The sequence below is a fragment of the Sinocyclocheilus rhinocerous genome, unplaced genomic scaffold, assembly GCF_001515625.1.
Source record: "Sinocyclocheilus rhinocerous isolate Xijiao unplaced genomic scaffold, SAMN03320098_v1.1 scaffold3778, whole genome shotgun sequence".
NCBI classification, from domain to species: Eukaryota; Metazoa; Chordata; class Actinopteri; order Cypriniformes; family Cyprinidae; genus Sinocyclocheilus; species Sinocyclocheilus rhinocerous.
In genome coordinates, this window is record NW_015662292.1 from 39,125 (window position 1) to 61,857 (window position 22,733).

Consider the following 22,733-nt stretch of genomic DNA (forward strand, 5'->3'; position numbering starts at 1 on the left):
CCCTCCAGCAAGGGTGCTGTTTCCCAGAGAACTTAAATTTTTGCATAAGAGTTATGAAAAATCTAATCAAACATTTCCAACCAAAATCTCTTGTTCAATGAATATAGAGCACTAAGTTTTCCATGCATGAAGCCATACTTCCTCTGGTATTTCCACTCTCATGTCTTTCTCCCATCGCTGTTTGACATTTTCTTTTCATTGAAGAGAAAGCACTATAAATTTCGCCTACAACCCGTTTAATATTTTCACCCTTATATGCATCTATAAATGTCTGGATGAGTTTAGAAAAATTTATCTTATTGGGGCTTCTGATCTCTGTCCAGAAAAAGTGTCGTGCCTAGGTACCAATAAAAAATCATGTCTGTTGAGATCAAAGTTCTGACAAATACAACACATCTGAAGCATTTTATGCCAAAAACAATAAAATAATCCCTAAACATCATACAACACAATCTCCAACAAGCAACAATCAGGTGTTTCTAATCATCTGTGTCTTGAACCAATCAGATTGACTATTCATGCAGATGGCAGCTCATGCAAAACATTTTTTTAAGCTTTCAAAGCATTCATTCTGCTTTCCATGGTCTACACCAGGGGTTCTCAACTCTGACTTTGAAGGTCCACTTTCCTGCTGAGTTTAGCTCCAACCGTAATCAAACACACCTGAACAAGATAATCAAGGTCTTCAGGATTACTTCAAACAGAGGCCTTATTATTGGGAGATACAAGGGTCTGTAGTACTTACCATTGGAGTAAGCGTAACGGTCAACTTGGATCATGTGTGCCTTGATAACCAATGACATTACAGACTTGACGTAATTGAATTTCAGTTAGAATTGTGCAACAGTCAGTTGCCGTTTACGGATACCATAGGAATGAATGAGAAGTGCCGTAAACTGAATCCTACCTCTTGCAAAAAGTCAGTGTAAACTTTTTTCGGTGTAAACTCTAAAAATAGTTAAATCCAAAATGATTGTTTAGTGTAAAACATGTTGAAGATTAGCCAATAGGCTGTCGATTCATTAAACAATAAGCTGTTTCCTCACAAAAGCTTTTTATTCAGTGATGTGCAGCCTCTCCTGCATTTACACCCATTCAAAAAATGGCCTATGGTCTCCTTCCCTGCGTACCGCCAAAGCAGCAGTGTTAGCATTAGCTGTTACAGTATTTTTTGGCTAAAGGTTCCAGGCATGCCTTTCAGTGGCTTTGCTACTAAGTTACAGGCAGGTGAGTTTGATCAAGCAGCTAAACTCTGCAGGAAGGTGGATCTGGTCTCCACTGAATTAAGCCCTGAAGGAAAAGAAAGTTCCTTCTAAACGTTTAATATTATTTAGTCATAGGCGGAGTGTGTGTGTAAGGCTGGGCAAGGCTTAGCCTTCCCCTGGGCACGGGTCGGAAATTAAAGGGGGCTTGGGACAAAAATGCCCCTGCACAATTAAACTAAATCCATTACGGCTGTTGTGAATAAAATGAAAATGAAATGAAAAGTGTTGATTGTGGCATTAAGATTGGATCTGCTAATGTTGCATCATATATATATATATATATAATTTTTTGTAAGCATTTTTACAGCATTGCGCATTATAACCAATCACACATGATTCTGTTGAGTTTATGAATGCAATGGCCAATCACAGGTGTTAAGATTACTCATCACTGAAATGCCGGTGTTTTGTTCAGTGCTCGCGCTCACTAACTAAATTCTGCACTATCACAAATTCTCTCATCATAAACAACAAACTGCAGTTGTACGTACAATGTAGGTAAAGATGTATTCATCAAACAGACAGCTTGACTGATTATAATGGGAGTTTATTTTTGTTTTATTTTTATTTTTTCATTTTTTTATTTGAGGGTGCTTACACTCTCACTTGACTGATGTCAGTGATCATGTTCTTTGTGAATAATGTAAATAATCATATAATATAATAATAATGTAAAATGTTATTTGCTCACGTTCTCTGCATAATTTAATCGCTGTTTGAATAATCGTGAAAATGAAAGCGTTATAATTAGTAACTTACAATGTTCTTATTATTTGATTTTATTATTATTATGATCAAGTTAAATACAAATTCAGTCATATTAAACATATTTTATGACATACCCATATCTGGTACTTGCCTAAAAAGACAGGTTTATGATGTATGTAGTTAATAGATTACACTAACATTAGGCTTTTAGCCTTACCCTGGAGTTGGTCTATGTTGTTATTGCATGGTTTGAGGCAAGGGTCTGACAACAATTTAACGAAAAATGAATTCTGATAAATATAATCATAGCTTTCAGTGTCTGTGAACTTGCCCAGTTGTGAGTCAACATCTGAAGAAATTTGGATTAAAAGCAGTTTACATCTGAATATTTATGTCTCAAATGTAATCATTCCTGCTGGGTATGCTGTTAAATATGGGTACCAAATGACTCTTATAAACCTGCCAAAGAATATATTTTTCTCCCTTTTTCAGTATGATGATCTCATACTAACAAGCCACTTTTGTCTAATGTGACAATGTCAAAGGTGACAGACAGGCTTATTAAATGCTAAGCAGATAATGTGTGCTAAATAATACAACACAACACAAATCCCTTGTTTTTTTCACCCCCTTTCGTTCAATGTGGGGGGGAAAAAAAAGCTTAATAATAATAGTCTCCTTAGTCTAATTAATAATACAACCCTCTCATTTCAGGTGAGGGCACATACCTCTAGAATTGCAAAATAATAGAACCATTTTATGATTGTGGCAAAATCCGTAAAGCTGGATTATAGCTTTTTAATCAACAGTTTATGCCAGAGAATTATAAACCTGCAAAAATGTAATGCAATTATTGAAAGTGAATTAAATATTTTTAAAGTTGGCTTCCTAAGCCCTGATAAAAAAAAATAATAATAATAATATAACTATAATGGTGAATGTTTCTTTTTTTCTTTTCCATTTTATGATTGTGGCAAAATCCGTAAAGCTGGATTAATGCTTTTTAATCAACAGTTTATGCCAGAGAATTATAAACCTGCAAAAATGTAATGCAATTATTGAAAGTGAATTAAATATTTTTAAAGTTGGCTTCCTAAGCCCTGATAAAAAAAAATAATAATAATAATATAACTATAATGGTGAATGTTTCTTTTTTTCTTTTTCTCATTTATTCCTTCAGCTTCTTTTACAAAGCAATTTGATTATAGCTGCTTAATATTTACATTGTGGAAGCACAGAGAGCAGGAGGGAATGAGTTTATGACGAAAGAAAAAAACAGTTGGCAAGTGTCTCTGAGGACAGCTGCTGTAATAAGGTTCAATGATACACAATATATCTCATTTAATGTTCATTATGAAAAGAGGGTATAAAACCTGGAAATTTGAAGGCCTGTATTACAAAACATAGACTCCAGCCCATTTATTCAGTTAAAAAAAAAATCTGAAATAGTATACAATTTAAACACATATGGACATGCTTTTAATGAGGATTGAGGAGTGGGGCCATAGGAACAAAAAAATAAATAAATTAAAACCACCAATTTCCATTGATTAGACAAACAGGAGACTCACTAAAACCCTTGGGGATTAGACACAATGCAGATAGCCATTAAGATATTTCAAAAGCAACAAGAGGAAGGATTTTTTTTTTCTTTTCTTTTTCCTCCCGATTTATTTTCTTTCTTCCTTCTAGAACATTCTTACTGCAGTTTAATAACTTCTAATAATAATATACAGTGGTTTGTTAGTGACTAGGTTTTCTCAGTGTTCTAGTGAGACGATGAGGTTCTCAAAAATCTTTATACCTTCAGGGTGAAAAATATTGAAACACCATCATGTTCAGCTCTTACAGTGCTTCAGCTGTGGGTCTTGTTCATGCATTTCAGCTTCTTTTATTATTTAAAAAATATATATAAATCTAATTTGGAACAAAAAAAAATCTGATCATTGACATATTCTGCTATGTGAATGTCAACAGAATCAGATGATCTCCATCTTTCATCTCTTTAGATTAATGTTCTGTCACGCATCATTCTGTGTTGCAAGGCTGCTTCCAGTGGATGACAAAAAGCCCAACTTTAAATACTTTTAACATTAAAAAGCATATTTCAGGCTGGGGGCCTTTGGGGTGCATGTGGAGGCAGGTGTTCTGGAAAGTTATGTGAATGATTAAATCAAAGGCTGGGGGTAGTGATGTATGAAGAACTGTAGCATTTCAGCTTCAGTGGCTGAAGGGAGTCATTGCAATTTAAAATGAGCTTTAACGTTCTTTCAGAGCAGCAGGTCATTTTAGTTGAGCCCCTATAATGTCAGCATGTCTATTTGTAAAAGAGAGAGAGGAAAAAAAAGACAGGGAAGAGGTCATAAAGCCATATGGGTGCACCCATACATAAATCCATCCTCCCTTTACATGGCCAGATGTACGATACATAAATGAGAAAACGTGTGAATAGATGTGTGGGTGCATCCATATGTACATTTGCTTGTTCGCACACACGTTTGAGTTCATTTTGAAGTGTGAAAACATTTAGAGGGAAATCTCCATAAGCTTCCAACAGTGTTTAGCGATATTAAGTGTAGCACAGACACTGAAGCAGCTTGCATTATTCAACACTTAACAGCATATGACAGCTGTTTGATACAGGTGAGGTGCTGTTGGCTTCTTAGATTCTTAATATTTATCACACTTCAGCAAGTCTTAGCTGGCCAAGCCAGAATGCATCACAGGTCAAAGAATGAAATGTCATGACTTTCATAGGGCTGCACAATTTAAGAAAAAAAAAATGAATTTTTTACTGGTTAAAATTGTGATTTAATCAGAATCAGAATCAGAATCAGAAAGAGCTTTATTGCCAAGTGTGTTTACACACACAAGGAATTTGTTTTGGTGTCAGGAGCTTCCAGTACAGAAAGTATTGACATAGAGCAGACATACATATAATTTAAGGTAATAAAACACTAATAATAAAAAGAATAGACAATAAATTAAATAATAATAATAATAATAATAATAATAATATAGTAATATAATATAGAGAAAAATAAAATATCAGTAGACAGAACTGTGAATATGCATATGTGCTATATACAGATGAAAAGTTTTGATAAGTTAAGTTTGATAAGTTATTTACAGATGTACAGTCCTGAGATGTGTTATGTATTGTTTAGGTGGAATATGGCCTGGGTGGAAAAGCTGATCTTGTGTCTGGCTGTTTTGGTGCACAGTGCTCTGTAGCGCAGGCCAGAGGGCAACAGTTCGAAGAGAGAGTGTGTGCTTGGTGTGAGGGGTCCAGAGTGATTTTACCAGGTTGAACTTCTTCAGCTGGCGAAGGAAATACAGCCTCTGATCTGCCTTTTTTTTTTTTTTACAATAGAGTCGATGTGAAATGTGATTTTTAAAACAAAGTAACAAAAAATAGCAATATAAGAATTAGATTAAAAAACTATTGATAAGATAATAACAATACTCATTTTATTTTACAGAAAACTATTGTTTTAGAAAAGAGAAAGAAAAAAACTGCTGTGTTACTTAACATGCAGGCAGCCTATAATTGTACATCACATGATTATGTTATTATAAAAATCTTTGACAGTAATTTATTTCTTGTAAAATCCTTTGACATTAATTTATTTATTGTAAAATCATTGTCTTTAATATGAAATTTAAGCATTTTATGCATCCACTGTGGGGAGAAAAACAAAAAACAAACAAACAAACAAAAAATATCCTGTACACTTCTATACACTGGAGAAAAACATGGATTATTACAGGTATATGTTCCAGGAAATCCTTAATGATGGACAAAGGCATTAGTGATGGGTAAATTAAGTTTCATGAAGCACTGTTGCTTTCCTCCCACTGTTCCAGGAAAAGATTCAAAGCTTCGAGAGTGTCTACATCTGACGAAGCAGCCACCACACATTCCATAGATAGTTTCATGTTACGTGTACAAATAAAAGTCAGTGTGTGTTTGTTGAATTTCTCTCTCTCTGATAAATTAATTTACCCATTAAACTATGGCATTAAATGCCAGTATGAATATCAATATGATGTAATACAAGAATAATGTACACATATATGAATTGCATATGGCAAATATTTTATTTTCCTAAAATAATTTGTATTCTTCTTATTACTTGAATGACTAGGTATTTAAAATGTAATGGAATAAGTCTGAATGAAAACTTCCTCGTAAAGTAAGATCAAGGGGTTCGAACATTCTGACACGCAAAGTGAATCATGCATGTGATTGGACAGTAAGTGAGGTTTCATTTGTCAATGATCACATGATTTCTACGTTAACAACGCTTCATCTGGCATGCCCATTTATTCTCGACACAAGCTCTGATGCCTCAGTTCAAATGTCACATCACTAAAAGGCATCCAGCATCTAGATGTTATGGAGTAAAATCATGTTATTAAATGTTCCCTTTTGATGAACAACAGGTTTATAAACACTTCTCATTGAGTTTGGGAGGATGTTTGCGTATTGCTTTTTCAGTTGCACTTCTCTCAAGACTTCCAGAGATGAGCAGCATTTACTATGGACGCTGTGCATATATGTATTTAATGAAAAATTCCAGCCTTCGCAATTCAATAATTGCATCAAGCCAAATCACGATTTCGGTTTGATTTCGATTAATCGTTCAGAACTACTTTTGCTTCAGTCATGATAATCATAACACTGAAAAAAAGTATTAATTAGGGCTGTCAGTCAATTGAAATTTTTTATCTGATTAATCACATCCTTTTTCTGTGAATAATCGCGATTAATTGCACACTTCATGAAATTAAGCATGGACCATTTATCTTGTTTCAAATGTTAATTTTGTCATCATTTGCTATATCCAGCAAAGTAAACCAAACGATTGAAGGGTGATTCTCAAAAATCTATATTTTCTGCAAGCTTTTTTCAAGATAAATTTAGACGTCTTTCCAAAAAAGGACACTTAGAAAGTCCAAAAGGACACCGAAGAACCAAATGATTTAAGGAGTCCATATAAGCACATTTGAAAGAAGAAAAAAAAAGAATTGTACAGTATGTGTACAGTGCAAGAGCAAAGAGCTTTTTTATATTTTAGAGAAGCCAAGTTGCGATACCAAACAGGACCACATGGAGCTTACTAGCGAGACTGGTTATCCAGTTGAGAAAACGTAGTTTGTGTCTCATCTGGCCATATAGCGGTGGGATGTGTTGACAATCCTTTCAGTCTGTACTTCACACAGCGCGTGTGACGTGTGAGGGCTCGCGCTCTTCAGAGACAATCACAGAATATGACAGAGCTCGTGTTTTAAAGCGAAACACACTGGAATGAATAATTCACTTAAAACGCAACGCGAGTCTCTGTTCTCTCTGCAATCTCTGATGTAATCAGCCTGGTTTCCTTTATATTAGCGCTGTTTTGGACGGATTGTTTGAATGCATTCGCTTACTGGATCATTGGACTGAAAACTTTCCCGAAGTTTAGCAGCTTAAAATGATCTAATCACAAGCAGAGTAGCAAAATTGGGTTAAAGGGTTAGAATAGAAATTGTGCTTCAGTAATTTTGCGTTAAATTATTTTAACGCGTTAAGGATTGTAAAATGAATCGCATGCGTTAACGATGACAGCCCTAGTATTAATTATATATTACTATATAGTTAAATTAAAAAATGTGTTGCATGAAAAATTTAGACTTTTTGTCACTGAAATTAAGCTTCTTATCCAACAGGTCCAGTGCCTGTATTTAATATTAAAACAATTCAGGGCACACTATCGCATTTGAAGGTCTTGAAATGATGAAGCTTTGGCCATTGTGCTATAGAGAGTCCTATTTTAAATAGCAAATTAGTCATGAATGAAGACTCATTTACATGTTATTGTCAGTTCTGTTCCAGTTTGCATTATATTTTTAAGTTATTTAGTGACCCCTAAAATAGGTCCAACTCCTAAATTTAATTGTATATCCTTCCCTGTCACTGGTGTTAAATGCAGTATGTAAGGCTTCGTTCTTTAAAACCTCTTGTGTTTTGGAATCATCTTGAGCAGGTTTTGCTGACATTGGCCCTATGCCTTGTGTAATGCAATATTATGCAATATATTTCGTATCCCTAAGACACCTGTCATATCAACTGTGCTCCACATATGTGAGCTTACTTAAATTCATTTTTGTACCGCACGGTTTGCCAGTAAGCTAAAAATATTGCTAAAGCAGGAGAAGGTTGGAGAGGTCTAAGACAGGACAGAAAAAATACTGTGTTTTGCTCATGTGGTGTATTATTGACCATTGATTTTGGTCCATAGTGGTCTTTAAAATTATTGTTATACAATTTCCAGAAAAGATTGAGAATTATTATGGCAATGAAAATGAGGGATTTACTTTGAAATTTTTCAAAAACAGCTAGTAGAATTCACAAATAATTACAAAGAAATTGTAAGCAACGTTGAATTAAATGTTTGAGTAGAAAGATTTAAACAGTATTTCCTTGTAAATAAGACATCAACTTTATTTTTTACAGTTTAACCAAAAATTTAAATTCTGTCATCATTGTCATCATGTTGTTCAAAACCTGTGTGGCTTCCTTTTTTTTGTGAATGGATGAAAGTCAGTATAGTGTCCGATGTTGTGTCATTATCTCAAATGTTTTTGTCCATACATTTTTCGAAATATCTTATTTTATGTCATACAGTTTTGGAATGGCATGAGTGTAAGTAAATTATGGCAGACATTTCATTTTTTGGGTGAACTCAAATCCTGAGATGTCATTTTATGAGACACACACACATGCAAGTAACAGTATTATTATAAGAAATTGCAATTGAGTTCTATTGTTTTTATAGTGAGGTAATTATATTTTCTATCCCCTAAACCTTTTTCAATTTGATATTTATTTATTTAGCCAATTGAATTGCCATTTGCTGCTCCTGCATTGTGAGGACATAACCCCGTCCCCATCTTCCCCCATAATGTAGGTGAACCAGAAACACACACATACACACATTACATATCTTAAAAGATGCAACAGCTATGTTGCATTAACACATGTATACTTCCTTTTACAAACTTTTACCCCATCACTGCCACACTGCAGTTAGATCTGTACTTTGCTTGTAGAAACGTTGACTCAGTACATCATTAACTGTCCCTAAGTACACCATTAGAGCGGGAGAGGAAGGGGAAAGGGAGAGTGGAAGGAAATGGCCATGGTCTCAGAGGTCCCCATTATAATCTCCACCTCTCCCCTTCACTATTCAGCACTGGTCCCAAAATGGAATATAAAACACTTTATCTCGCTTTCATTTTACGTATCTTTCTCTCTCTGTGTCAAAGCTCTGGAGAGGTATGGTAGGGTTTTGACATTGAAGAGAAAATTAACCTCATAGCAAAGCTTCTTATGGAGCATGTTAAGCCGGACACCTGCATGGTACCACAGCCCACTTCAGCATTGTTTAACTTCATGTCATTCCTTTCACCCCTTCATCGTTTTCCTTTTTCTCTAACCCACCTCAGAAAGGCTGGCAGAAGTATATGACACATGCTGGAGGAGAGACACCGGTGCTAAAGATGCTACAAGGAAATGGGATAAAATTATAGCAATGTAAGGCACCCCGCTGAGGCAGAACGAGGAATAGATCTCCCTGCCTGACATCCATGAGGGCTTTGAGTTGTGAGAATGGAGGAATGAAAAGAAAGAAAGAGCTGTGTTCTGTGCTTCTGATGTGCAACAATGGCGGAAAACTATAGAAAAAGTGAGCGAGAATGACTGAGCGAGATTTACAGAAGGCAGAAATAGTCAACCTTCTAGTCATTCTCTCGACATTCAATTGATGAAAAATGGAAGAACAGAAGACCTGAGAGCAAGAGAGAGCTCAAGTGCTCCTCGATTTCAGTAACTCTTGGGCACAGGACAGATATCTCAACAGCCTCATCAATGGGTTATTCTCATTATGAGCACATCTCCATGGTAACCATTAGGTATAAAGTAATAGCCAATGGCTATGACCTGTAGACTCTTCATCTCTTATGCATAAGATTTTTACCACATTTAGAAAATCAGAGACCAGCTTTGGTTAAGATTTTATGCGTTACCAATATATAGTTGAATGCAACTAAAATAAATAAATAAATAAATAAAAGACCAACTCATTCTCACTCCCATCTTGACGCTTTTGTCAGGATTCCTCAACATCACTTTTTAACACTCAGGGTACCCATTTAGCGTCATTTTTCGACATGCAGGGTGCTCCATTGCTTTCAATTAGAAACATTTGGCGTTATACACAGACGCGATGGGCATGCGAATATCACCATGATGAAATTAGATATTGGAGTATTAATAAATGACTGTAAATAAATATTTATACAACACATACCTGTGATTTTGCCTGTTAAGTGTGGGTAGGTTTAGGATAGGAGTGGGGTTAGGTGCTCCAATATCTATGAAAGTATGAATATGTATACAGTTTCAGTATTTTATACTTATATTTTTTATATAAAAATGTATACTTTTACATATGCAAATCATTACATGCATCATGATCGGATGCATTAGGCAAACAACTAAAAGCAATAAAGTACCCTGCACATTGAAAAACTATGCTAAAGGTGTACCCTAAGCATTAAAAAGACAAGTGAGAACGTCCTGAAAAGACAAAATGTACATTTGATAATTAGGTCACCTCTGATAACACATTACTCTTAACTCTGAAGTAGAAATTTGCATTTTCTGTGAAGCTGCTTTGAAAAGATATGTATTGTACACTATACAAATAAATGTGAATGTGAACATTTGAGACCGTTCTGTGGTGGTATGGGAGGTATGAGCTGGTTCACAAAGTTTGGCAAAAAAACGTGAGGAAATTATTCAATACTCTGAAAACATATATCTTCCCATGTCTGCCAAACAGACACTCCCCACTGTGCAGAGTCAGATAAAGGCAGAAGAGATCAATTATTAATAACTTTTTTTTTTTATCCAAAAGGTGAAGTGAACAGAAGACATAGATTAATGTACATGCATATTATTTGCCCTGTTTACAGTATTTGATATGAACACATTCATACCACTCTCCAACAATGATACGTCCTGGCAGGCCACTGTGACACATTGGCTACGTTTACATGCAACCAAATAATCCGTTTGTAATCGGATTGACGGCTCAACCGGACTGAAAAACAGCAATAAAGTACCCTGCACATTGAAAAACTATGCTAAAGGTGTACCCTAAGCATTAAAAAGACAAGTGAGAACGTCCTGAAAAGACAAAATGTACATTTGATAATTAGGTTCCGTGATTATAACGAAATGAACAGTGCCCAAAGTTGTTGTTTTTCAGTGAATTTACCAGTTTTAAAGCCAAAATATATCATTAAGACTAGGTGATTTGTATTAGGGGAGTCCATCCATTTTACACAATGTAAATGTTTAGCTTTTTGTGAAAATGACTTCTGCCGATTGACTGAATTTAGCACACATTAGTTAATCTGTGTGAAGGGTGAGGCATGTTATTTTTTATTTAATTTTTTTAAGGACAGAGAGTGGCAGCGGTTTCACACAGTGCGCTGTCAAACACAGAGATAAGGTGTAGTTTTAGATTGCGGTGTTCAGTGCTTTTGTGCTTCAAATTCATGGGTTTCTGTAAGGCACGGAATATGTTGAAAACTGAATCGAGTCAGGACTTTTAAGCCTAATATTCTTAATATTTAGAGAGAGTAAATGTGTTAATAATGTATGATTTTTGCTTCAATTCATAATTCTAAAGTATATAATTGGATGACATTGATGACATTGCATTAATTATTACAGCGAAAGCTCTGACCCCAGGACTCTGTGACCCCACTCTATGACTTTACATGGTTTTTCACTTTGTGGCTGAGTTGCTGCTGTCCCTAAACGCTTCCACTTTCCAATAATACCACTTATAGTTGACTGTGTAATATCTAGCAGGGATGAACTTTTCTGAACTGACTTATTGCAAAGTTGGCATCCTATAACAGTACCGTGAGTTCTTCAGAACGACACAAACAAAAATGTTTGTAAATGCATGGCTAGGTGTTTGATTTTATACACCCGTGGCAATGGTTCTGATTGAAATACCTGAACTCAATAATTAAGGGTGTCTCACAATACTTTTGTCCATATGTATGTGTCTGTTGTTGGTTTCCATTTTCTGTGTCTTTTTGTACTGGTTATTTTGTCTCATGGTGATGCAGCCAGGTGCAGGGAGTCTGGAGTCACATGTTACAAAAAAAGTTGCCACTCATCTTAGTTATTCTTAGCTACTCATTTTTAGCAGGTGAAGTGAACAGAAGACATAGATTAATGTACATGCATATTATTTGCCCTGTTTACAGTATTTGATATGAACACATTCATACCACTCTCCAACAATGATACGTCCTGGCAGGCCACTGTGACACATTGGCTACGTTTACATGCAACCAAATAATCCGTTTGTAATCGGATTGACGGCTCAACCGGACTGAAAAACCTTCATGTAAACACCTTAATTGATCCGATTGAGCTCGATCGGAATGAAATTTAAATCAGATTGAAGGGGGTGGTTTATTCCTTTTCTAATATGATTGAGAGTGCATGCAAACACTCGATCGGATTGAACCCCGAAACTGAAAGGACTGTGCATGTGCAAGTACGCAGAAATAGCGTAATGGCGTATGACGCACGGAACGTCATACGCTTCCTTTTGAATAAAGTGTTGTATAAATGCATGTCCTGTCATTATAAAACTGTCCTTTCACTCAGCAACTGTGAAGTGGAGCAGGACAACCTCCCACCAGTCCTTGTTTTGTATTCTCATCCACATGCAACCCATTTTGGGCGCGCGGAGGGGCATTTTTACTGCGTGATAAATATGAGCAGCACGGCACAGCGGTTTATATGTATATGTATCCATAAATTGATAAATATTAATTCTGCTGTTAAAAACAAATAAAGAAACTGTGTAGGAGAGTGGTTATTATGTGCAAACAGTGAGAAACTCTATATTTGTGCAGTGTGCGCATGTAAAAAAAAAAAATCAATTCCGATTTGAAACTTGTGACATATAAACGTGCACATCAACCCGATCACTTTATTTAGCGTTCATGTAAACACTACATTCAGATTCATCAATCGGAATGAATTCAGTCCGATTGAACCAAAAATTGTGCATGTAAACATAGCCAATGTGAAAAGATGCATCTCAGAATCATACAGTCATTGCTGGAAAGGGTTCAAATACACAAAAATGCTGGAAAATCAAAGAATTTGTGGGAGCTGGGGGATTTTTCTGAAGAACAGCAGGCAGCTTAACTGTTCAGGACAAACAAGGGACTCATGAACAACTATCACTAAACAACAACAACAAAAAAACAGCTGTGGGTCATCCAAGTAACAACACAGTATTAAGAATCAAGCGTATGTAAACATTTGAACAGGTAATTTTTATAAATTCGACTATTGTTTTCTCTTGTGGACTGTATGTAAACGTCTTTTATGTGAAATATACATTTTGTATGATCCCTCTTATTTTGGTAAAATCATTAACATTTTGCAGATACTGCAAATTGTATGCAAAATTTTGACCACAACTGTATATAGCTATAAGTGGAATTTGGGCCAGTGTGATTTTGTAGACATGTAGGACAACATGTGTAGATGTCTAAACCTTCAAAGGGGTTGTTATAGCAAGTTCTCTTGTATTAAATAACAAATATATGGCTTGCTGTATTACCATTACAGGCGCACAATTAGCTGATTCAGCGGTTGTGGGTGGCATTATGGGTAGACATTGCTGGTCTTTCATGACACTTAAGTGTTGTGTGTTACCCCGGCAACTGTGAAGTGGAGCAGGACAACCTCCCACCAGTCCTTGTTTTGTATTCTCATCCACATGCAACCCATTTTGGGCGCGCGGAGGGGCATTTTTACTGCGTGATAAATATGAGCAGCACGGCACAGCGTAATTTATCCATAACTTAATAAATATGAATTCTGCTGTTAAAAAGAAATAAATAAACCGTGTAGGGGAGTGGTTATTATGTGCAAACAGTGAGAAACTCTATATTTGTGCAGTGTGCGCATGTCAAATAAAAAAATTAATTCCGATTTGAAGCTTGTGACATATAAACGCGCACATCAACCCGATCACTTTATTTAGCGTTCTTGTAAACACTACATTCAGATTCATCAATCGGAATGAATTCAGTCTGATTGAACCAAAAATTGTGCATGTAAACGTAGCCACTGTATTATTCCATCGATGGTCATGTGCATATTGCCAAGTATCGATATTGAAAACATGTTAGCAGTTTATGCCATTTGGTCTCCACTAATTTTGATCAAAGTCATACTAGCGACCAAAAATGTATTTTGTAAATCTCTGCTGGCCATTCTGTTTATGCTCTATATAAGTTGTTGCTTTTAAATAACATTCTATTCCATGTTGCCATGTCTGCTTATTATAAGCAGCTTTGGAATTTTATAAATATGAACAGTTTTGTTCTTATTTATATGCTCATTTTGTTGTTTTTATTTCCAGAATACAGCCATGGACAGTATCATGGATTATTTATATTTATTTTGGGTAAGGCAAGTATTGTTATAACAAATATAGGCTACTGGGTTTTGTAGTGAAATCTGGCAACACCGTAGTACTGAGAGGACACGCTTTTTTAAAGTTGGCTGAAAGAGAAATTTATCTTATCCATTTTCTAAATGCATCTTTGCATTTCCAAATGCATCTTGATCTTTTTGTGAATGATTCATCCATGCATATGTTTGACTTTTTGGTAACACTTCAATCAATTTTTTTTTAATTAACTACATTAGCTAACTTGAACTGGACAGTGAAAACTACTAAAAAGCATTTCCTAGTCAATAATAATTTTAACATTTATACTTTATTATTTATTTATTTATTTATTTATTTATTTATCCCATCTTTTAATGTCATAACTCAACCTTACGTTAACTCATTAAACAACAGACTTCTGTCTGGTGATGTACAATGAACTGAAGTCCCCCACCCCACCCCTATATATATATATCCGATAATCTGTTTTACTCAGATGTACATCACAATACAGAAGAAAAGATCTGTCACTGCTTTCATTAGCAAAAGTAATGTTAATTTGGTTGTAGAATGCAGTTGTCACTTCCGTTAATAACCAAACGAAATGTGTACCAAGGGATTGAGCATAGGGATTGACAACCACTGTCAGACACTGGACAACTGCCCATTCCAGTGGCAACTCTAATACTGTGGAAGGTTAATTAAACTGGCTAGCCCTTCCATATCTAGTGGCATAAGCTCTGAACACAGTGATAAGTGGAGTCAAAGGAGTGTCTAACCTGCCACTAGGAGAAGCTTTCTGAGGAGCACAGTAGCCAGTTTCGCCCAAAACTGTCATGCAATCTTCTTCCGTCACCTGTGCCACTGATCTGTCAGTGGTGTTCAGGCTAACACGATTTTGGGTGCATTCACGCAGGATGGAGAGTTTGACACAGAAAAAAAGCAATGGTGAATGATAGCTGGTGTTCAGGGTTGGAATGAAGGGCAGAGACCACTATTGCCTGTGGTTACTGCAGACCAGGGTCTAATAATTGACATCTGTTGAACTGCCTGCTGCTTTGGGCAGATGATAGCTTAGAGGAAAGTGACCTTTAGTAGATGTTTGGCTACAATCCCGAAGCCTAAAATTAAGGTGCCAATGGGAAGGTTTTGTTGCAACATAAATGCTTTATCAGCTGACAATATGGCACACCTGAAAGCCACAAGTTGGCCACTTTTATGAAATAACGAAACATTTATGCGCCTTTCAATGGGACATGAATCGCACGCCTTACACAATTACTCAATACGCCATTGTCTTCAGTTCTGCCAAGAAAAATAATTTATTCTCCTTTCTCAACTCACTGAAGGATGGCACATTGTTCCATGACACTCAATCATAGCTTTGATCAGTTGGCACCCTCCAAATACTTTTGATGTTAGAAGACAAGAGACACCATGCTCCCATGTTCACGTTCAACAGACTTTTTTTATTTTTTTGCCAACATCACAGCATTATACCTTTAACAGCAAACAAGTTGAAACTCATCTGTAAAGTGGGTTTCAAAGTATAGCATTTCGTTAAAACAAATTTCATAGGGTCTAATGCTTTTCCTATCACAAAAGATAAATCCATGCGGTCTCATTACTGCTGATAAGTCATTTGATTGAGTTCAGAAGTACAGTATTAGACATTATTGCCTTTCTAATGGGTGGTATACTGATGCTGCTTCAGGCATGAAGTCATAATTGCCCCCACTGATGATGCCCAAAGGAAAGAGAAACAATCATTATGTTTCAGAGTGATTTTACAGCATAGCAATTAAGTTTTCATAAATTGAGGAGAACAAATTTAACCAGGGATGGGGGTTATGATGAGGACTGAGGATGGTACAAGTGCACAGGTGTGAAAATATAAAGTGGGCTAGTAAAATAAGCTGTCTATATCTCATTTGAGGCCTCGTTTTGTGTGAGTTGCTATTTTCTCCTCTATTTTAACTTGTAAAGCCATATTTTAGCCTTTTTTTTTTTAAATGTGGGAAATGTCTTTGAGAGAAACATCTTTGTTAGGGGACTGTCATAATTTAAGAGTACATGTTTGAAAATTAAACAGAATATCCTAAATTAATACAAATGTTATAGGTGTATAAGGTGAAAGAAAGTGTGGGAGGGAAAGATATTCCTAGTTATTTTCTTCCAAATGGTTCATTTTCCTTTTGTGAAAATAATGGTGGATGGCAAATTATCTTCTGCATACATTGGATACACAGACCAACAACAGTTCAAGGCCTTAGAATTCCCTTTCCTTGCAAACATCCATGCAAACTCAAGTTATTATATTCTTATATCAGAACTCATTTTTTAATCAGTTTTTTAGTTATGTTTTTGAAGTTGGCAGACAAAAAAAAAGACAAAAACTGTTGGTACACAACAGCGTCTTAACCACTGATTTTACTAAATGAACTGCAAGGTTAGTGTCTCCAGGACACACACTCATATTTAGTCTAATAATAATAATAATAATAACGCCATTTTCATTATGCAGTCAAAACTAATTACCTCTACTCTGTAAATATTTTGTTCTTTGGCATTGTTTTGAGTGATTGTTTAGCTGTGATGAGACAAAGAGGGGAATAATGCTCATGGAGTGTGATTTGTTTTTGATGTTCAGAGCAAATAAAACAGATGTTAACAAGTGCAGACAGACATGGCAGGGCTCGGGAAATGCTTACAATGTATAATCATAATTACCTCATGAATAATCATGCAAGTAAGATCAGGTACCATGAAAATTATTTGACTGAGAAATGAGGGGGGAAAAAGTTAACTTTTTCCTCCCAATTTTGTTGCAGTTTGTAAAGCATCAGATAAGTCAGTATCGCTCTTTTTAGGGTAATTGTTATCTCCTTCGAGTGCCCCTGTGATATAAATGGTGAATTGAAGGACAGCACTCCCTGCCCTCTAATATGTCTGTCTGAACGATGGTTCTTTGAATGCTAACAACACTGAAGGGTGATAGGCCCTCATGCCTTTTTTTAAGATGGAGGGATGGAGTGCATGACCTGACTCTTTATCTTGTTTGCTCTCATTTGATTCCCCATTGTAGCAGGACAGCTCAATCAAACTATATCGTCCAAAGCCACAACAGAGCAGCGGATGAAATGGGAAGGGTGAATAGTGCACTAGGGCTGTGATAAGGGCTGACGAGCAACACTGTCTTCTTCTATCCTGCACCTGGTCATTATTACCTAGTTGAGATTCTTCCATGCTGTGGCTCTGTCTGACAATCACATTGTTTTTAATCACCTCAGCAGATGTACCTATTATTATTAGCGAGAACAGATGTTTGACACAGCCTGGAAGATGCAATGTGTTAACACTGTACAAAGAAGCACATTAGGGGCCGTTCACATATCGCGTATTTTGCGTGCTCAAGTTCGTTATTTCAAATGAAGACGAGCGGCAGGTGCTCTCATAATGGAAGCGGACGCGGTCGCGACGCGCTCATTTTTTCCACGCGCGTCCACGCCGCATCGAGATAAAAACATTTCAACTTTTCAGAATGCTGCAAGCATTGAAAGCTCAGCCAAGATGAAGGAACAGCTGATTATAGCTGTACAGGAATAGCCATTTTTAAGGGTCCTTAATAATAATTCCTTGTTTTCACTGTATGTCGCACTCAATTCAAAACCTTTACAATGAGAAACTTCTCAATTACTACAAGTGTGCAGCATCCACCTGCAATTATGCATCAGCTGCTACTGTATAGTGCAGCTGTTCTCAACCAGAGGGCCGGGGCCCATTATAGAAAGAGTCAACAAACTTTCAATGGGACTTTATTATGACTTAAAATGGTTTAAAATAAGACAAAACAACTAAAAGATAAAGTTTATTTTTCTTTCTATCTGTTTTCTTTTTTCTTTGAAGAACTGGAATTCCCATGGCACCCCACCTTACTATTATGAGGTAGCCTAATTTTGAAAGTAATTTTCTAGACCTGCAAAATTCATGTATACTAATAAAATCTTACAAATCTGTGCAGTTTTATAGAGAATATACATACATTTGTCTAGTTCTGCCAAGCCCTAAAATATATTTTGGGTAGAAATTGATTAAAAACTATTTTGTAAAATCTTTATGCTTATTCTTTATCAAGTAAATCAGGAAAGTCAGGCCTTTGGATATCATTGTCGAAAATGGGGGGCCTTTGGGGTAAAAAAATATTAAGAACCACTGATATAGTGCAAAGAAAAAGAGGCTATTTTTGGAAAGAAACACTACTATGTAATACTAAATTAATAATTAGCATTATTCCAAACTTAACGTATGCTACATTTCTATTCAGTTAACCAACTACTTGATATTTATTTATTTATTTATTTATTTATTTATTTATTTATGTGTCATTTGGCAACCAATTTTAAAATGTTAAAATGTTTGGCAGTCCTATTAAATAATTAAAAAAATTATAATAATTCAAAAATCACGCTAGGGATATTAAAGGTTAGATATATTCCATTGCATGGTGGGATACAATATTTCATTCAGTATGCTTTTTTGTATTCTACTCATTCTGGCAATTGTGTCTGGCTGAATTCTATAATACTAGCATACTAAACCTTTTATTTTTGCCATAAAAAGAAATTGCAGAAATAGTAAGAGAGTATGCTATGCTATTCCAAATTCAGCATTTGTCACCCTCTGCATACGCAAAATGTACATATGTGCAGTTTACATACTGCGGAAATAGTAGTATTATTAGTAGGGTTTTAGTATGCCATTGCAAACATTTCAAGAGTGATTCATAGATTATTCTAAATGATTTTATGGATTAGTAAGGATGTGGCCAATAGTGCCAAGTGTTACTCATTGGGATTTTAAACAAACAGTAGGAGTCAGGATCTCATCCAAATGGATGTGGCTTTGTACAGTACAGTGGGGCTTTTTGGTCTCACAAAGATTACAGGCTGAGCGCCCCCTTCTGGTGTCACTAATACGACTTCCTGCAGCAACCTTAGTTCCCTTTCAAATGAGAACTTGCTCTGCGTCCCCTAGAGGGCACTATGGTGAATGCCTCCGGCATGACCGGTGTCTGAAGCATGAGTCTAAATACGACAATGAACTTAACATTGACAGGCAGCAGCCTATGACATCACAACTGGTGCAGCCGAGAGTATAAAAGGGCACCTTTGAAATACGTCATCCTCTTTCTTGTCTATTTCAGTGTCTAAATAGGCAAACTATGGCAAGCACTAGCACTGCAAAATTTAGGAAGTGTGTTAGCGTTTCTTGACGACTGATGACACACATGTTATGTGAAATGGTGATGTCTCTGAGCACTCACAGCTACCTGCCACGCATATGACGAGTTGTTGGACATCATGTCTCGCGCCACGGAAAGATTAGATCTGCCATGAAAGCATGAGCCCCCTCGTGGTTGCCTTGATGAACGCTTTTTGTCGGGACATAACCGTCCAGCTCGTACTAGTCTTCTACACTGAGGCGCAGAGATTTTGGGGAAATCCATATTCTGCTCGCATTTTAGAGAGTCATCATGCTGAGGCCTCCACTCATAGAGCTTGGTCACCTACTGCGAACGTCGTCAGGCCTCGCTACAGAGAGTTATCTTCATTGAGGCCTTCGCTCGACAGAGCTCCGCTAGGACAGCATCTGTGAGTTGTAGGCCCTCTGTGAGCCTCCTTATAAGATGTCCTGAGTGCGGAGTATAGTTAGGCATCCTCTCATTTTAGAGAGTTGTCATGTTGATGCCTCCGCTCCTAGAGCTCAGCTAGGTATTGGCTAGGTAGTAAGAAGTGTTGCTAGGCCGTCTCTCATTTGAGAGGTGTTGTATTAGGCCTCCACTCTGCAGAGCTTTGCGGGCCAGTTGGATCTGAGTGTTAGGCTCTCTGTGAGCCTTCTTGGATGCTGGCCTCAATAAGAACGTAGTTAGGCTTCCTCTCTCCTTTTGAGGCCTCTGTTCTTGAGAAGCTCTGTTCTATGGTCATTCGACTTAGTTCAGCCAATAAAGCACTCATTCCTTCAGCGTGTTAAGATAGCATTTTAAACATATGTAGTCACATTAAATATATTTCATCATATACAGCTGCATTATGGCTCAAGCTGCGAGGTTTCTCTGAGTAACTATGCAGATACACGTGTGTACAGTTGGTTAAAGTGAGAGGTTTGTAAACTGGGTCTGTATACAAAAAAAAAAAAAGTTTAGTTTTTTTTTTAGCTAGTTTTGAGGATGTCACATTTGGCATCGATTGAGAATCCTGCTGTGCATGCTTTCAGGCGCGTCTTTAGAGAGCATAATTTTGCTGAGTGTGGTGAAAGGCTGGAAAGGAAAGGTTCGGAAAGCGCAAATATGGAGATGGTTTTATATAATCTACTAACCTTGGGCACTCATTGCTTACTTAGAATCATCCTAATTCTTTAAAATTCAAACAAGGTTAAAAACAAAATCATGTGTGTATGCTCATATTGTGAATTAGACAGATTTGTTTATTTTTTTTATTTTTTTTATTTTTGGTTAGAAGTTCTCCTTTGTGCAGTGCATACATTTGTTAGTGAATGAGACCCATTGTTTCTAACCAAAACACACATATCAAGTGTAGCGTTAGTTCTGGCAGGTCACGTTAGTCAAGCTTGCATCAACTGACTCTCAGCCTACCTATAGGGATATGACACCTATCACAGCATCCATATATAAGGTCCTTCAGTATTATCAGTAGCTTTCGCATTGCTCAATAGCTAATTAAATAGCAAATTCGGCAGGCAAAACCCCATCATCTCATTAGGAATTGTGCACTAGAAATTAGTGAGAGGAATTAATTCCTTTCATGGACTTGGATGATTTTCTCATGGAAACTACAATTTCAACATCCCTACAACTACAACATCCAGGGCATAGTGTGAGCACACTGTTATGTGTGTCTAAGAGATAAATAAAATAAAAAAGTAAAACAAATGAACAATGAAAATTAAGGGCATTAAACAATTTTAATGAAATCAAAACTAACTAATCTGTTCTTTTTGAGAAAAATCAGCATGTCGACTCTCTCAGGTAAGAGCCGTGTCCACTCCACACTAACTGTGTCCCCTGCTGTTGAGAACACCCGCTATGAGGGTGTAGAAGAGGCCTGGACATAGAGATACTTTTTTACCAACCTGGCCAGCATTGGCATTTTTTTCCCTCTTCTGCCACCACCACAGGATATGATCCACTGAGCTTTGAACTGCTGGGAAGCTCCTTTTCAGTGAGTGAGGTGCCACTGACATCTATCTTCACTGTTTCAAGCAGGGCCTGGTCTTCGTCTTTGAAGAGCTGCCAAAGTGCTGTCTTCAAATAGAAAGTGGCCTTATGATAATTCATCAATAATTGTGATCAAAACAACAAGTATGTCAGTAGTAATGTCCATATCTTACATGTGCTGTTGCTACTTCTGGTGTTCTGTCTTCGGTAAACTGATCCTCCTCCTCCTCCTCCTCCTCCTCCTCCTCTTGATCCTCTTTCCTCTCCACCCTTTAATAAGGCATACACAATAGTACATTAAAACAATATGCATGTTCAGGAAGGCCTTTAAGAACACAAACAAAAATAAACATTGCAAATAAATTTATTTGGTTTTATTATTCTATATTTTTATTTATTTTTTTATTTGTTTATTATTGTTATTATCATTTTTTAATTGATCTTTCCGAGTTTACAACTTACCAAGGAGTCTCTGCTTTTCTTTGAGGACAGGCTTGGTGAGTATAGCTTTCCTAAACCACACGACGACAACCCGTATCCTTCCAGACCAGCTGGTGACCATTTTCACACTGTAGAGCTTTTGCGCAGCTACATTCAGCGTGTGTGCAAAACATGCCACCATCGTAATCTGCATCCTCTTTACTGCTACATTCATGCTTGCAGCGTTGTCAACTGTGACGCAACCAATTTTGAATTTAGCCCAAAATCATCTAGAATTGTATCTGTCTCCTCTGCTACAGCTGGCCCTGTCTGGGAGACATAAACTGCATGCGTATGAAGGACTTTCTCCCTTAACTCGGCCTCCACTATCTAATGTACAGTGACTGTGAGGTAGTGGTCTTGCACCACATTGCTCCATCCATCAGCAGTGAATGGTCAACTGCTCTGATCTCCTCCTTCACTTTTTCCTTCTCAATGCTACAGTATACCAAGCCGGTACAAGTGTGTTGGAGAGAAAACCACTGGCGTAGG

The 22,733-nt window shown here is 36.7% G+C and overlaps 1 long non-coding RNA gene across 1 annotated transcript in view; it reads left to right on the top strand.

Annotated features, from left to right (window-relative positions):
- The first annotated feature begins 14,518 nt into the window (after positions 1-14,518).
- The window catches only part of LOC107728034 (uncharacterized), a 19,480-nt gene continuing 11,265 nt past the window's right edge, over positions 14,519-22,733 (top strand). The window contains exons 1-2 of the long non-coding RNA XR_001638427.1: positions 14,519-14,539; positions 16,179-16,185. This is a non-coding gene — a long non-coding RNA (uncharacterized LOC107728034). The remainder of the gene's footprint in view (positions 14,540-16,178; positions 16,186-22,733) is intronic.